The sequence below is a fragment of the Passer domesticus genome, chromosome W, assembly GCF_036417665.1.
Source record: "Passer domesticus isolate bPasDom1 chromosome W, bPasDom1.hap1, whole genome shotgun sequence".
Classification (NCBI taxonomy): Eukaryota; Metazoa; Chordata; class Aves; order Passeriformes; family Passeridae; genus Passer; species Passer domesticus.
In genome coordinates, this window is record NC_087511.1 from 41,202,870 (window position 1) to 41,218,602 (window position 15,733).

The 15,733-nt window shown below is 47.1% G+C and overlaps 1 long non-coding RNA gene across 2 annotated transcripts; it reads right to left on the reverse strand.

The window, feature by feature from the left end:
• Window positions 1–4,286: 4,286 nt before the first annotated feature.
• Window positions 4,287–13,581, reverse strand: LOC135289063 (uncharacterized). Of its 2 annotated transcripts, XR_010351864.1 has the most exons (3): window positions 13,443–13,581; window positions 11,619–11,789; window positions 4,287–10,588 (listed from the first exon to the last, which is right to left on the reverse strand). It is a non-coding gene; the product is annotated as an uncharacterized LOC135289063 (long non-coding RNA). The 2 variants fall into 2 exon arrangements; XR_010351865.1 differs by lacking the exons at window positions 4,287–10,588; window positions 11,619–11,789 and adding an exon at window positions 11,843–12,586.
• Between the last annotated feature and the right edge of the window lie 2,152 nt (window positions 13,582–15,733).

Genomic DNA, 15,733 nt, shown 5'->3' on the forward strand with positions numbered 1-15,733 from the left:
AAAAGACTCGAAGGGTCCTATTGGCTGACAGCTTTAGTTTTACAGAAATCCAGCAACCTTTGTGAATTTCTAGCTTGGCATGACACAGATTGCCATGGTGAGGAGCCATAAATGGAGGCCATTTTCCATGGGGAAAAGAAGTAATTTTCGTCAGGGTCTTTGTGTCAGCATAGTGGTGGCTTTTTGGGTTCTAAGGACTTGAATGGTCCAAGTTGCTGGCAGGTTCAGTTTTGGAGAAATCCAGCAAAGTTTGCAAATTTATATCTTGGCACCACACGTTCTGCCTGGGAGAGAGGCCATAAGCAGAGGCCATTTTACATGGGAATAAGAAGACATTTCCTCAGGGTCTGGGTATCAGCATAGTCATGGCTTTTCGGGCTCTAAGGGCTTCCAGCTTCCTAGTAGCTGGCAGCTTGATTTTTGGAGAAATGCAGCGAAATTTGCAAATGTCAAGCTTGGCACTTCCAGGGCAAGTGGCTGCAAACAGCGGCCATTTTACATGGGAAAAAGAAGGCATTCCCTCAGGGTCTGGGTATCAGCACTCAGGTGGCCTTTGGGACTGAAAAGACTCGCAGGGTCCTGTTGGCTGACAGCTTTAGTTTTACAGAAATCCAGCAACCTTTGTGAATTTGCCGGCTTGCCATAACACGGTCTGCCAGGGCGACTGTCCATAAACTGAGACCATTTTCCATGGGAAAAAGAAGTCATTTCCCCACGTCTGTGTATTGGCACAGAGGTAGACATTTGGGCTCAAAGGACTTGCAAGGTCCTAGTTGCTGGAAGCTTTAGTTTTTCTGAAATCCAGCAAACTTTGCAAATTGTAAGCTTGGCACCACAGTTTCTGCCAGGGCCTGTGCACACAAATGCAGGACATTTTCCATGGGAAAAAGAAGACTTTTCCTCAGGCTCTAGGCACCAGATTAAAGGTGGCATTTGAGGCTCTAAGGGCTTGCAGGGTCCTAGTAGCTGACAGCTTTAATTTTGGAGAAATACAGCAATGTTCACAAATTTCTAGCTTGGAACCACAAGGTCTGCCAGGGCAAGTGGCTGCAAACAGAAGTCATTTTCCGGGGGAATAAGTTAGTCATTTCCCTAGGGTCTGGGCATCAGCACAGATGTGGCCCTTGGGGCTCTAAGGACTTGCAGGGTCCTAGTTCTGGCTTCTTTAGTGTTGCAGAAATCCAGCAACGTTTGCAAATTTCTATCTTGGTACCACATGGTCTGCAAGGGAGAGTGTCTGCAAAACGAGGCCATTTTGCATGGGAAAAAGAAGTCATTTCCTCGGGGTCTGTGTGTCAGCATAGTGGTGGCATTTCGGGCTCTAAGGACTTCCAGCTTCCTAGTTGCTTGCAGGTTTAGGTTTGGAGAAGTCCAGCGAAATTTGCAAATGTCTAGTTTGGCACCACATGGTCTTCCTGGGCAAGTGGCTGCAAACGGCGGCCATTTTACATGGGAAAAAGAAGTAATTTCCTTAGGGTGTGGGTATCAGCATAGAGGCAGATTTTCAGGCACTAAGGACATGCAGGGACCTATATGCCAGAAGCTTTTGTTTTGGAGAAATCCATGAACGTTTGCAAATTTATATCTTGACACCACACGTTCTGCAAGGTCAAAGGGCCATAAGCGGAGGCCATTTTCCATGGGAAAAAGAAGTCATATCCCCAGGGTCTGGGTATCAGCACAAAGGTGGCTTTTGGGGCTATGAGGACTTGCAGGTTCCTAGTGACTGGCAGCTTTAATTTTGGAGAAATCCAGCAAAGTTTTCAAATTTATAGATTGGCACCACACGGTCTGCAAGGACGGGTGTCTGCAAACCGAGGCCATTTTCCATGGGAAAATGAAGTCATTTTTTCAGGGTCTGGGTATTAGATTAATGGTGGCATGTGGGAATTAGAGGACATGTAGGGTCCGGGTTGATGGCAGGTTTAATTTTGGAGAAATCCAGCAAAGTTTTCAAATTGCAAGCTTGGCACCACATGTTCTATCAGGGCGAGTGGCCACAAATGGAGGCCATTTTCCATGGGAAGAAGAAGTAATTTACGAAGGGTCTGGGTATCAGCATAGTGGTGGCTTTTTGGGCTCTAAGGACTTGCATCGTCCTCGTTGCTGGCAGGTTTACGTTTCGAGGAATCCAGCAAAGTTTGCAAATTTCTAGCTTGGCACCACATGTTCTGCCAGGGCGAGTGGTCACACACATGGGCCATTTTTCATGGGAAAAAGAAGTCATTTCCCCCATGTCTGGGCATAAGACTGAAGGTGGCATTTGGGACTGTGAGGACCTGCAGGGGCCTAGTTGATGACAGGTTTAATTTTGGAGAAATCTAGCAAAGTTTGCACATTTCTTGCTTGGCACAACACATTCTACCAGGGAGAGTGTCCACAAATGGAAACCATTTTCCATGGGAAAAAGAAGTAATTTCCCTGGGATTTCTGCATCAGATTAAAGTCGCCTTTGGAGCTCTGAAGACTTTCAGGGTCCTAGTGGATGGCAGCTTTAGTTTTGGAGAAATCCAGCAAAGTTTGCAAATTTCTAGCTTGGCACCACACAAACTGCCCGGGCGTGTGGCCATAAACAGAGGTCATTTTCCATGGGAATAAGTAGTCATTTCCCCAGTGTTGGGAGCTCCCCATGTGTGGAGACACGAGGCTTGACTCCATTTTCTCAGAAGGCTGATTTATTATCTTATGATATATATTATATTAAAATGCTACATTAAAACTATACTAAAAGAACAGAGAGAAAAGAACATCAGAAGGCTTGAAAGAACAAGAATAGAATAGAATGCATAACAAAATCTTGTGACTGCTCACAGCCTTGGCACAGGTGGCTGTGATTGGTCATCAATTGAAAACAATCCACATGGACCAATGGAAGATGCACCTGTTGCATTCCATAGCAGCAGATAGTTATTTGTCATGGTTTGACCCTGGCACAATGCCAGGGCCCCCATGACGGGTATATTTCCAAAATGGTTGCTGTGAGATGTGACCCGGGAACAGAACAAAGCAGGCTCCCATTCGGGGATGGAGGGAAAAACACAACACTTTATTTATTACAAATCTAGAAAGGAACACATACCAAGCTAAGAATGAACACCTTCCAGATACCTTCCTCCTCCCCCTCCCTTTTCTCCACAAATTCACCACCCCTCAAATTATCAACCCTCAAATCCATCAGGGAGAGAGGAGTCCCCCCTTGCCTCATAGGCCTCCCCCGGAAGCACAATTAAAACCTCCTGTGCGCTTCTGTGTCACCCATGGCCCCACCCAGAGAACATCGGCCTTCGTGACTTCTCCCCCCCCATGTCCAGTGCTCTCACCACTGGACACGGGCCAGGACTGCTTTTAGGGCTCCCCGTTTAAAGATGCTCCACCCACTTCCAGAAACAGCAGTCTCTCAACTTTGGGACACCAGTCCCCCCCAAATTTCACCCCCTGGGGCCGAGGGGCCTCATGAACAGTCTCAACTTCGGGACACCAGTCCCCCCCCACATTTCACCCCCTGGGGCCGAGGGGCCTCATGAACAGAGATCTTCCTCCCCACGGAGACAGAGAGCATCCCACACCCTCCTCCGCCATCTCTGTTCTCACTACAGTTCCACCTCTCAACTTCGGGACACTAGTCCCCCCCAAATTTCACCCCCTGGGGCCGAGGGGCCTCATCTTCCTCTCCGTGGAGACAGAGGGCATCTCACACCCCCTTCAGCCGTCTCTGTTCACGCCGCTGCTTCACTCTTGACTCCCGGGTGTTGCCTCCCCCTAAATACAGTCTCTGGGTCACAGGGAAAAAACACGGGTCTGTCCATGGCTATACAAGAAAGAGTCCAGCCCAAGGCCACTCCATCATCTCTTCCACCCAGGATTTTTCTCTCCTCTTCCAGCTTTCCTCACGCTTCCCCATTTCATCTCTCATCTCTCTCTCACCTCATCCTGATTCAGGAGGATTCAGTATTTGTAAGGTTTCTATTAGTCTACAAAGGGGTTAAAATCTTCACTTCTGCCTGTCCAGGACTCCCACAGCTGCTGGGCACCTCTCTCGCCGCATCCCCCGCTTCTGGCCAGCTGAGCTGCCAGCACAATCTCTGTCCCTCTCTCCGGGGGGGCTGCCCAGACATCTCAAGTCTCATCAACCCCTGCATGTTCTCCTCCACCTCTGCACCTTTTGGGGCTCCCGGCCTCCTCCCTGTCATGGCCTCCCCCTCCCCCACCCAGACGCAGCTGGGCAGGGGAGAGGTCGGACTCTACTCACCAACGCTGGATTCCCAAAGAGGAAGTTCTCTGGGAATCTCCTGCTTTTAACCCCCGTGTGTTCTCAGAGGCGTATCCAGATCCTTAGTGGCCACATCACATGCCAATTTTGAATTTGGCCACTGATTGGCCCGACTTAGACTTTTCCAGAAACACATTTCCGGGCCAAACCACGACATTATTGTTTACATTTCTTTCCTGAGGCCCTCAGTGCCTCAGGAGGGGAAAAATCCTAGCAAGGGATTTTTCATAAAATATCATGGTGACACCCCAGGGTCGAGGAATCTGATTAATGGGTGCATTTGGGGCTCTAAAGACTTGCAGGGCCCTAGTTGTGGGCAGCTTGACTTTTGGAGAAATCCAGCAAAGTTGCCAAATGTCTAGCTTGGCACCACACATTCTGCCAGGGTGAGTGGCTGCAAATAGAGGCCATTTCCATACTAAAAAGAAGTCATTTCCTCCGGATCTGGGTATCAGCACTCAGGTGGACTTTGGGGTTCTGTGGACTTGCAGGGTCCTAGTTCAGGCAGCTTTAGTTTTGCAGAAATCCACCAATGTTTGCAAATATCTATCTTGGCACCACACGGTCTGCCAGCGTGAGTGGCTGCAAACAAAGGCCCTTGCGTGAATGCTTACCCAAGCGGCTTTTCCACAGGTGATGCTTATTGGGAAATAGTTAGCAGCAACCACCAGCCAAACCCCATGCTGCTACACCCTGCCATGGTGTGATGAGTAATGAAATAGTTGACTCTCACAGTTAAAGGGCAAATATTATGTATATGCTAAAAAAATTTTATAGATTTATAGTTATGTTTCCCCCTTTTGCATTGTTCTCGCGGGGTGGCCGGGGAAGCTGGGGCATTTGGGAGGGTTGGCTCGTTACTATGGCAACATCTGACCTTCAATCAATATGTCAGGAAGTGATCTCCACCACTGGACAGCAAAGGAGTCCATGGACAGAACTTTGGGAAGGGCCAAAGGCTTAAAAGGTGGAACATCCATTGTGTGGATGAGCACATGGTGGGAAACATGCTTTGCTCCCGGCACCGTAATATTTTCTCTATTCAGTCTTCTGTTGTATTTTTGATAAGGTTTTAATAAACCTTTTAAATTTTTTGAAAGTGAGTATCATTTCTCACAATGGGGCCACTCTGCCATGGGCAGGGATGCCTTCCTCTATCCCAGGGTGCTCCAGGCCCTGTCCAACCTGACCTTTAACAATTCCAAGGATGAGGCAGCCACAACATCCCTGGGCAACATCTACTCATTGTTTTTCTAGAAGTCTCTTTGTTTGCCGAGGCAGGGGGACCCTCCCCTGAGAGCTGCCACAATGATCTGCCTCAGTGCAGCACACAAGCTCCTGAGCTCTGACTAGACCCCATCTGCACTGAGAGCACTGGTTCTGTTGTGGGCTGACAGCCAAGAGCCACACAGGAGTACACAGGCTTAGCTAGCAGAATATTTGAACACTACAATGTTGCCACATTTCTCTTCACAGAGAAAAGCAAGGCACAATTCTTCCCAAGGATTTCTGAGATTCACATTCTCTAAACATCAGAGAAAGGAAAAACACAATTCTTATCTCATTTGCAGTGCCTGTGTTGTGCCAAAGTAGAATGCAATATGGAGATTGTTTACCCAAAGTGATAGTGTTTTGTTTCCTTGGCCTGTCAGGGCCAAGAGTGTATGTGTGTCTGGACTGTTGGCTAACAGTCATGGGAGAGTCACAAGATGAGTGCAGTTCTGTGCAGTTGTGTGCAGAGTGAGTGCTTGGAAGATTCAGTTTAGATGTAAGTAATATAGTATAATAAAGTAATGAATTAGCCTTCAGATAAGATGGAGTCAGATGCATCATTAACTCCCCTTCGTCAGAGGTCGCCTTTGATTCGATACTACAATATTTAGCTGTTACTTCCTCTTTAGTACCTGAAATTAACAAGTAACAGCTAGTCTCTCCTGGACAATCAGGGAGCTGGCTAGAACTCCCAAGCTCTGCCCTGCTGCTCCACCTTGTCTTCCTCACTTTTCAGCATAACCAGAGAGCATAGACACGTCTGAGTGTCTCTGAGCAATGCCCTCATCCTGCTGTAGGGAGGGTAGAGGAGCAGAACTGAGTAAGCTCTTTGTTTCTTCACTTGTTTTCATTCTTTCTCCTTCTAGCTAATTAAGAGGCTGGGCCTTACTGAGGCGACCTGTAGTTTGCTATGGGGAGTCCCCAGGGAGAAAGGGAAGATCCTCTCCTGTGGAAACCTCTGAATCCTTCCCCCTCAGGGAAACCCCCAGGGCCTTGCCTTGGAAGAATATACCATAGAGTTTTCCCCACCTAGGCTAAAGAGACAACCTAGCCCATGGTGCTCTGCAGCACTACAGTCAATCTACATTAGATTGTTTCCCCCATTGGCCAGTTGATGCTGCTCACCCCAATTATTCATCCCTCATCCCCCCTACAGGTTGCTGTCCTTTGCCTTGCCCTTTGCACCACCCTGTGCCCTCAGGTCATTGGTCTCTGATCCCATACTTAAGTCTGTGCAGACCACATGGTTTCATCTTTGTCCCTGATCCCTTCGGCATGCTTTGGAATAAACCTTCACTGGAATACATCATACAAAGATCCTTCTTTCCTCTGCTGAGCTATCTGTGGTGTGTGTGTGTGAGCATGGACTTGAAATGACTGTTCTGGTGGCCTTACTCTGAGTGGCTTCTGAAGGAGACACTTTGAAGAAGGTTGCAGCATTTCTACCACCCTGCCACACTGCAACACTCTCCCCTCTTCTCTTGCCCTCCCCTGGGCTGCTAAACCTCTGGGCTTTTCTTTGTCTTCAAGCTTTTCATCTTGTGGTTGCTGAGAAGAGTGTTAAGTGTCATGAGGTTTGGACCCAGATGCCTTTCTCTCCTTCAGTCCAAGATGACGGGCCTGTCTACTCCCACGCCAAGGGCACAAAAAGTGCTCTTTGAACTAAACCACAATGTCACACCCACGCTCCCCTCTTCTGTCCCCATCCTTGCCATGACACGGGAGACACACAGGGGTGTCAGAGCCAAGAGAGCTCTGACATTGTGCTGAACATGTGTGTATCAGTGGGTACAACTCTGTGTACATGTGTTTTTCTAGGGTGCCCAGATGTAGGTGTGGATGTCCTGCTTTTCACAGTGTGCATGTATACTAGTGTGCACAGCACTATTGACATAGATGCACTGAAGTATACCCACAATGTGTGCACTGCTGTTTACATGTGTGTTAAATCACATACTCTCAGGTATGAGTGGGTCTGTGCACAGCTCTGTGCTTGTGAGTAGGCACTGGTTCTGCTAGTGTGAGCATAGCTCTGTGTCAAACATGCATATACTAATATGTATCTCACTGCACACATTGGTGTGCTCAAAACACTATGTGCAAACAAGTCTTATAGTTGCAGACGTGCATCAGTAGAGACTGTACATAAGTGAGTGTCCGTGTAACACATGTATGCTGGTGTAACCAATAAAGTGTACACAAGCGTGTGCTGCTACTGGGTACCATAGTGCATAAGAATTCTGTGCAAGTGAGCAAGTACCTGTGTGTATGTATACTAGCTCTGCACATGATCTGGTGTACATACACGAGCTAGGCACGTCCAGAGACATTGCTCTAGATACACAGCTCTGTACACCCGACTGCTGTCCCACCTGGAAAAGCAGATGGGTATGTAAATATGTGTTTGTGTCTATGTCACTATCTAGCTCTGCTAACTGAGGTAGCCCCTGGCTATCTGTGTACACTGTTCTTGTAAAAAAATATGCCTGCATGTATAAGTTTGCCAAAAAAGTTTATATAAGGTACTATACAGTGATTTCAATCAAATTTAATAATGTTTAAGTTTCCATTAATTCCTGTAAACAGAGGTATCTGTAAGTCACTACTGTTCTAACCCACGTTCCCTAGGAACTGCTTCCATCAAAACAATATACTAGGCCAAATACTAAACCTCTCTGTGATTGTAATACTTTCTAGACAGCACAGTTCCCTTGTGTCAGCAGTAGTAAGTTCAAATAATGAAACATATGAAGCAGTGCTATGTGCATTGTCTTTAGTTTAACCCCTCAGTGGGGAAGTCCCTTTCAGGAACTGCTAACCCATGAATCGTGTGTGAACTACAGAGCAGAAGTAGACTCATGTCAATAGAATTCAAAACCCAGTGAAAGAACGCAAAGAATGGACTAGAGATAACCAAAGAAGCTTGAAGATGTCCAAAAGTAAAATCGAGCTTTCATCAGCCAGCTTAAAGATTGTTTTAACTAACACTTTGTGCAAGGAGTTTGAACTGTGTAGTTTATTGATGTAATTATCCTATTTTAATAGATAAGAATTATAAGCATCTGTTGAGGGAAGGTACAGAAGGAACCGTAAGAAGCATTGAGACAGTTTCCTTAAGAACCAACAAGTAAGGTAAAACATAAAAAATATAGAGGGCAAGACTGGGTTGGCCCCTATTTTCACCACCAAGAAGATTATAGCCCTGCTGTGGGTAGCAACCACATAGACATGGTAAGGTGGGAACAAGAAAGACATAGCAGACCTCTATCATTCCTCAGTTGTCTCTTAAGCCAACAGAGACTAAAGGGCAAGACCGAATTGGCTTCTGTAATCTCATATTATCCAATTTTTCCTGTTCCCTCTGTCCTCGCTCACAGATGCTAGTATTTCTTTTTTTGAGAAGTAAGGGTAAATTATCTGAATCAAAAATAAGAGTTAATTGTTCTAGCCAAATGACTTATAGAAAAGTAAAAGGGGGGTTTTCTATAGATAAGTAATGTAATAGTTGGCTCTCACAATTGGGAGATGGCTATTATATAGATGTATAGTAATGTTATTGTAATATGTCATTCCATAGTCCTCTTTCCCTCCCCCCCTTGTAATAGCCTTAGTAGTAAAGACATTTAGAGGAGGCTGGCTTGTTACCAGGAGGCTCAGCATAGCAACACCTGACCTCCAGTCAAGATTTAAAAAGTAATCTCCACCAATGGACAGCAGATAAAGAGTTGACTGACAAAACTTTTGGAGGGGCTAAGTATATAAAAGGCAGATCATCCATTTTGTAGAGGAGACACATGGCTGGTAGTCACGGGGGGGGGCTCCCAGTGCTGTAATTTTTCCTTATTTAGTCCTTTGTTTTAGTTTTTGTTAAGGTTTAATAAAATTTTTAAAAGTGAGCAGTTGTTTCTCACAAAAGGAATGCAAGGATATCCTGATAAGGAGAGCTTCTTACATGAAACAAGATGGAAGGAATGCAAGGCCTGCACAGCTGTTGAAGAGAAGCTCCTCAGACCCTGAACTGGCTTCAACCAGCTTTGTGGTTTGAACTGTGACCAAGAGACTAGAGGGCATGCGCAGGCAAGGAAAGGTGAAGTGTTCACATTGATGAAGACTTGTTTGCCCTTCCTCTTGTGACCACCAAACAACCACCAGAGAGCACTGCACAAGCACAGAATGACTGATAAGCTAATTATAATGCAAAGCGGGGCTCGGTGGAGGTAGGAAATGAATATGCATCGATCTATTGAGAAACTTGAGGCATATAATACATTTTAGAGAATAAAAGGTATCATAGCAGCGAGCCCCTAAATGGGTAGTAATTAGCATTGACTCTATGATTGCTGAAGGCTGATCAATCGCTTGATTGTACTGTACTATACTATACTGTACTATACTATACTATACTATACTATACTATACTATACTATACTATTAAGAAAAACCCATCGCCCTTGCAGACAGTCTGATACAGCTTTGACCAGATTGGTCAATTGAAATCCAAACACCATCACCAGTGGCCAATTAAGAAGTTACCCTTTGGTAAACAAATCTCCATAACAAATTCCACACGTTCACAACAACAGGTGCAGCAAGTGAAGATAAGAATTATTTCTCATTCTTTTCTCTGAGCTTTCTCACAGCCTTTCCCAGCACAATGCCTGGGAAAGTTGTGCGTGCTGCTCTCTGTGGAGAAAGCTGCAGCCACAATTCACCCTTTTGTGTTTAAAGAAAAAAGGCAGTGTTTGTAGTCCCCTGCAGGGCCTTTTGCAGGAAGGAGAACAAACACAGTTCAAGAGGTTCCCTTTGCAATTTGCTGGTTGTCAATCAGAACCTCAATCAGATGCTGACTTAGAATGATCAGGGAGATTCTTTACCTGTAGAATATCTATCTCTATCATAAAATTAAAACAAGGTTTACAATATTAGAAAACCAAACAACAATGCAAAGAATGATCATTGTTTCAAACTCCAAACAGATGAGTTTCAGGAGAAGGTCCATTAAATGGAGATGTTGATCTTTGACATCCCTGAATGTCCTTCTTGGTCCTGAAACAGAGAACAGCTGAAGAAGGTTACTAACAACTATTAGAAATCAATGAGATAATGCACATAATCAATAACACATGTGACATTATACAACTATCAGGCACTATAGCACTGTCATCCCAGAGTCTGCAACAGCTGATAAACCTCAACTCAGCAGAGTTGGAAATCATGTCCGGATCATGATTTTCCAAACTCCCTTTGAAAGCAGGCTCAGCTGTCATATATATATATGGTCAAATTGCCAAGCCAAAATGACATTAATCATTTGGATGCAGAAAACTTCTGGGTTGACTGTCAATGAACCCTATCCAGGTAGAGTTAGGACCTGGCCACAGCCCAAGCTCTAATTGGATGGTTTGGAGGATTACCTTTTCTGTGTAAAACTGCTATCAAATTCAGAGGTACTGAGAAAATCTCTGGAATGTCATGGCCACAGCCTTTAACTCAACCACTTGGGCCGAGGCTGACTCGTGGCCTTCCAGGACATTGAGCTGTCAGTGAAGATGGTAGTTCTTTCAACCTCTTTTTTTCCTTCTTCTTATTCTTCAGAAGGCCAGCAGTGGCAGCAGACCAAAGGACCCGGCCCTGGTGGGTGGGCCAAGGGACCCAGACCCAGCCGGCAGGGCGGCGAGACCCCTGCTGCCGAGCCCAGATTCATTCAGCTCATTCCCTTCCCCCAGCTTTGCACTGGTGTCTTCTAGGGCCCCTGGATCTGGGATCCCTGGGACAGCCCATGCCAATCCCCAGATGGGCGATTCACTTCCGCCTTCTCCTTCACTGCCCGCCCCCACCTTGCTGCCAATGTCTCGGCATTCCCTCCGGCATTCCGCCCTTCCCCCGTGTCTTGGTTTAGGGCAAATTTGGGAGAAAACCTCCAAAGGGGGCCCCTCCAGAAAGCAAACCCACATGGCCCCTTCCCCCAACCAGTTTGGGAAGGATTCCTCAGAGAGAAGTGGAAAGAACCTGTTTATTTAACAGGAGAAGCACTCCCCACCCCCCCACCCCCCCAAGCACACAAAATGAACAATACCAGATGACAACACTCTTTCACTGCTCTGAAAAAGATGACAAATTCAGAAAGTCTCTCCTGGGAGTGGTCGCTCTGTTATCGGTCCCTCCGGTGCTGGGAATGGCTGCTGAAGGACACAAAGTGTAAACTTTGTGTTTTCCAGGTCTCAGTCTGGAGCAGGCTCGAATGGTTCTGTTATAGGTAGCAACCAGATAAGGCCAAATCAATAATTTGAGAAAGCCAAATTAAAATTAAAAGATAGATTTTATTTTGCAAATCGAAATACAATCTCTGACAGCCACAATCAAAGGGACAGGGCCGAGCCCGGGACTTGACACTGGGTGAATATTGCGGAGGATCATTAACGGGACATCATGCCATGATCAATATGATCAAGTGAAGCTGATTTATTACAAAAAGCAAGCTATACTTATACCGTTTTCTATTGTTCACGCCTCAAGCTAATACATGATTGGTTAAATCCTTCTTATGCATGCATTTTAATATATCAGTTAATTTTAGTTAATCTTCCTTCTTCAAGCATCTCGCTGCAGTTTTCTTGTCTGCCTTTGCATCCTGAACTGCCTGCTTTCGAGCATGTTCTTCTCCTTTCGGGTCCTTCAAGGGCATGGTGACCTTACTCAGTTTGTATGAAGGCTGGATTGTGCATATGTTGTACGTGTCCATTGTTCTGCAAAAAACTCTCAACAGGTGAACACAGATGTGACCCCCTCTCGCATCAGACCTATCGAGTTCACAAAGTCCGTTCAGTGAGCCTTGGCTAGATACTGCTTTTCTTGCCCAGAGCGAAGTTTCTTTTGTTCTATTATTTTCCTGAATATTCATGTAGTTTTCTATCTCCTGTCCTGTCTTGGAAGAATCCTGTCTCCGAGTAGACAGAACAGCATCCAAGGATTTGAATATTCATGTAGTTCTCTGTCCTCTGTCTGGTGTTGGAAGAATCCTGTCTCCTGGTCGGACAAAGCTGTCTTTGGAAAAACAATATAGAGTCCAGGAGCAGATACATGTAAATTCCAAGTTACAGGAATTAGTCATTCAAATGCAAGTCCAGGGCTGTCCTCGGTTATCTAGGGTCCTTACTGGCCAATGATGGTTTGGGTGTTCGGAGACTCACCCAGAGTTTCTGCAGAGGCTAGCTCCTTCACTTGCTAATTTGGACCTCTATTCAGTGACCACCTGTGTTTTTACAATCCAGTGAGGTAATCTCTTTCCCAACCCCTGTGTAAGATTTCTAAACCTTGGTGCTTTTTATAAAAGATATTCTACAAATATGATTTATTATATATATATATGAGCACGAATTTATACTAATATTTATCACCGTTCCAAGAAAAGGGAAATAAAAACAGTCCAGGGAAAATTCAGACTGCCTAGTTAAACAAACTAACAAGCAAGAGCAAAAGAAGGAGCAAGAGCAAAGAGAAAGCAAGAACAAAAAGTGAAAGCAGCCTCATGTACTGCGCTGTGTCCCGCTGACTGTGGGGGAGTGAGCAGGCTGATAACAAAACAAAACTTCGCTTTTCAGAGCCAGTCTTGAAGGCACAGAACATAATATCCAGCATAAACAGAACAGACAACTGGGAATACAAGCATCATAACACCACCCTAGGACATCCCACGCCTCCCAGGCATGGACCAAGCCACAGCCTCTCGGGATCCCGTTCCTCCCACCCCACGAACGAGAGGGGGGCACACGGGGTGCCCTAACGGCGGGGAAGGCGTTGTCCCCAGAGGAATGTTGATCTTCAGATTTCGCGGTACAGACGGGTCAGCACCCAGCTGCGAGGGCACGCCCCCGCTGAAGAACAGGCTGTTGATACTTACTACTGTCGCTATCCGTGTTTCCTGGCAACCCGAGGGAAACAGCGCGGGACAGACCAGCCTCTGGGAGCAGCGAGGCAGGCTGGGGATCTTCTTCAGTGCCACAGCTCGCGTCCCGGAGGGGAGCTGCGCCAACTGGAGGTGGCGGAGCCAGCGGGAGGACATCCCTGGCCGATGCTGTGGGCGCTGCTGCTGATGAACTGGCTTCAGGCTGTGGCACAGAAGGGCTGGATGTGCTCTCCAGCACGGGGCTGCCAGCTGCTGTCGCGGAACCAGCTGCCTCCCTTGTCAGCGGTGGAAGTGGCTCCGCCCCCCTCCTGTGGCGCAGGAGGGGGACAACCAAGCGGCGGGGCCGATCCACACGCTACACGAGGAGGAGGAGGAGGCGATGGTCCCTCTTTCTCTGGTGAAGGTAAAGGGGCAGGAGCGACCAGGGCTCTTGAAATAAATGGGCAGGAGATCTTTCTCCTTTTTAATGCCTTTATTAAGAAGAATCAGCTCAGGTGGGGAGAAATCGATGGGTCCTGCCCACGCCGCCGTTGCTCCCAGGAGTGGCACGGAGAAGGAGGGTGATGCAGCTTTGTCCGCTGGTCTGCAGGCAGAGCTGGGGATTCCGTCCTCATGGGAGATTAGCAGATTCCTGCTTTTTGATCTGACCCCCCGGGTAGTCTCTTTAATCAACATCTTTTCAGGTTAGGGTGAGATGAAAAAAGGATCCAAGCAGGTACGGGACTACGCTCCCATCCTTATACGTCACTTAAGTCACTTGTTGGCTCGTAATTTTAGGGGTTTTCCTGGGAAAACTGTAAAAATTCGGGGCGCAATGCATTTCTCATCTGCATACTGCCTCTGATGTCACTCCTATCTTCCTGGTACTTGGGAGGGTGCTTGTGTCCCTCCCTGGCAAGCAGCAAGCATCAGGGGGACAATGGTTAATCACCAGCCATTAACAGGTAATTGAAGAACTCTTCTTTAACAGTGAACCTAACTTACAGCAACTGGTCTGACTTGTTTTTAACTCTGCAACCTAAAAAAAATAGATAACTTTCTATTCATAACAGCTTTGGTTGGAATAATTGCTGACCAAGAAAGTGGTGCTGCTGAAGGCTTCGGTCCTTCCTGCACATGGAGAGAGCTGCTCTAAGTGCTTTGTGGCCAATGCCAGCCCCCCCCCCCCCCCCCCCCCCCCCCCCCCCAGTGCAGGGGAAGAAGGAATCAGCGGCGGCTGTCCGTAAACGCATAGATCCCCAGCTCGCCGCAGCAGAGAGGCTGATGGCCACCCGCCTGGGGGAAGGTACTCCTCCAAGCCTGATTGGGATGTGCTTACCAAGGTGGAATCGCTTCCCAATGGGGTCCGGCCCCGTACTACTCTGGAAAGCACTGACCAGATCAGTAGTAGTTGAGGTATTCTCACACCTCGCCTGAGTTTCCCCCAAAGACAGAGACCCAGTGAATCCCAGGCACGCGGATCCAGGGAGGATTCCCCACCCACGGGGAAACCGTGAATTTTTGCCCAGCTGAAAAACCTGCAGAGAGCCTTTTCTGACACAGGGAGTCTGTGATGACGAATCATAAATTTGCACATTTCAAGGGTGTCCTCTTCTAACATAGAAAATAGGATGCCCAATTCTGTAGGCATCTCTTCCCAACTGCAAGCCCACCCCGGATCGCAGGCAGTGCTATTCTTGTGAGATATGTTCCCTGCCCCAGCCTCTAGGCTACGGGGCCAAAACATGGTCCCCAAGGGAGAAATCTTCTCCAGGAAGAGGCAGGGAAAGGTCAATGTTACCATTCCAGGGAAGCAGAAGGTGTCCGGTTACGAGCGGGCTGCGCGGGGCTCCACGGGTGCTAGCTGGGGTCCGACAGCATCCCAGAGAAATCCCGACGAAGTCCAGGCGGAGTGCTGCTGGAGGGGTCTCAGCTGCTCCGCCCATCCCGCGACTCCAAGAAGGGTTGCCAGACACGATTTCTGTGAGGGGTCAGCAGAACCCCCCCGCCGTGTTCAGCCTCGGCTGCGAACTCAGCCAGATCCATTAGGGTCCTGTTTCTTCAGCCTAGGCTGCACCCAGTGTCGGGGTTCACCACTTATAGTAGTAGGGCATCCCCGACGGGGTAATAATTAGCATTGACTCCATGATTGCTGAAGGCTGATCAATTACTTTATTGTACTATGCTATACTATTAAGAAAAACCAATTGCCCTTGCAGACAGTCTGATACAGTTTTGACCAGATTGGTCAATTGAAATCCAAACACCATCACCATTGGCCAATTAAGAAATCACCCTTTGGTAAA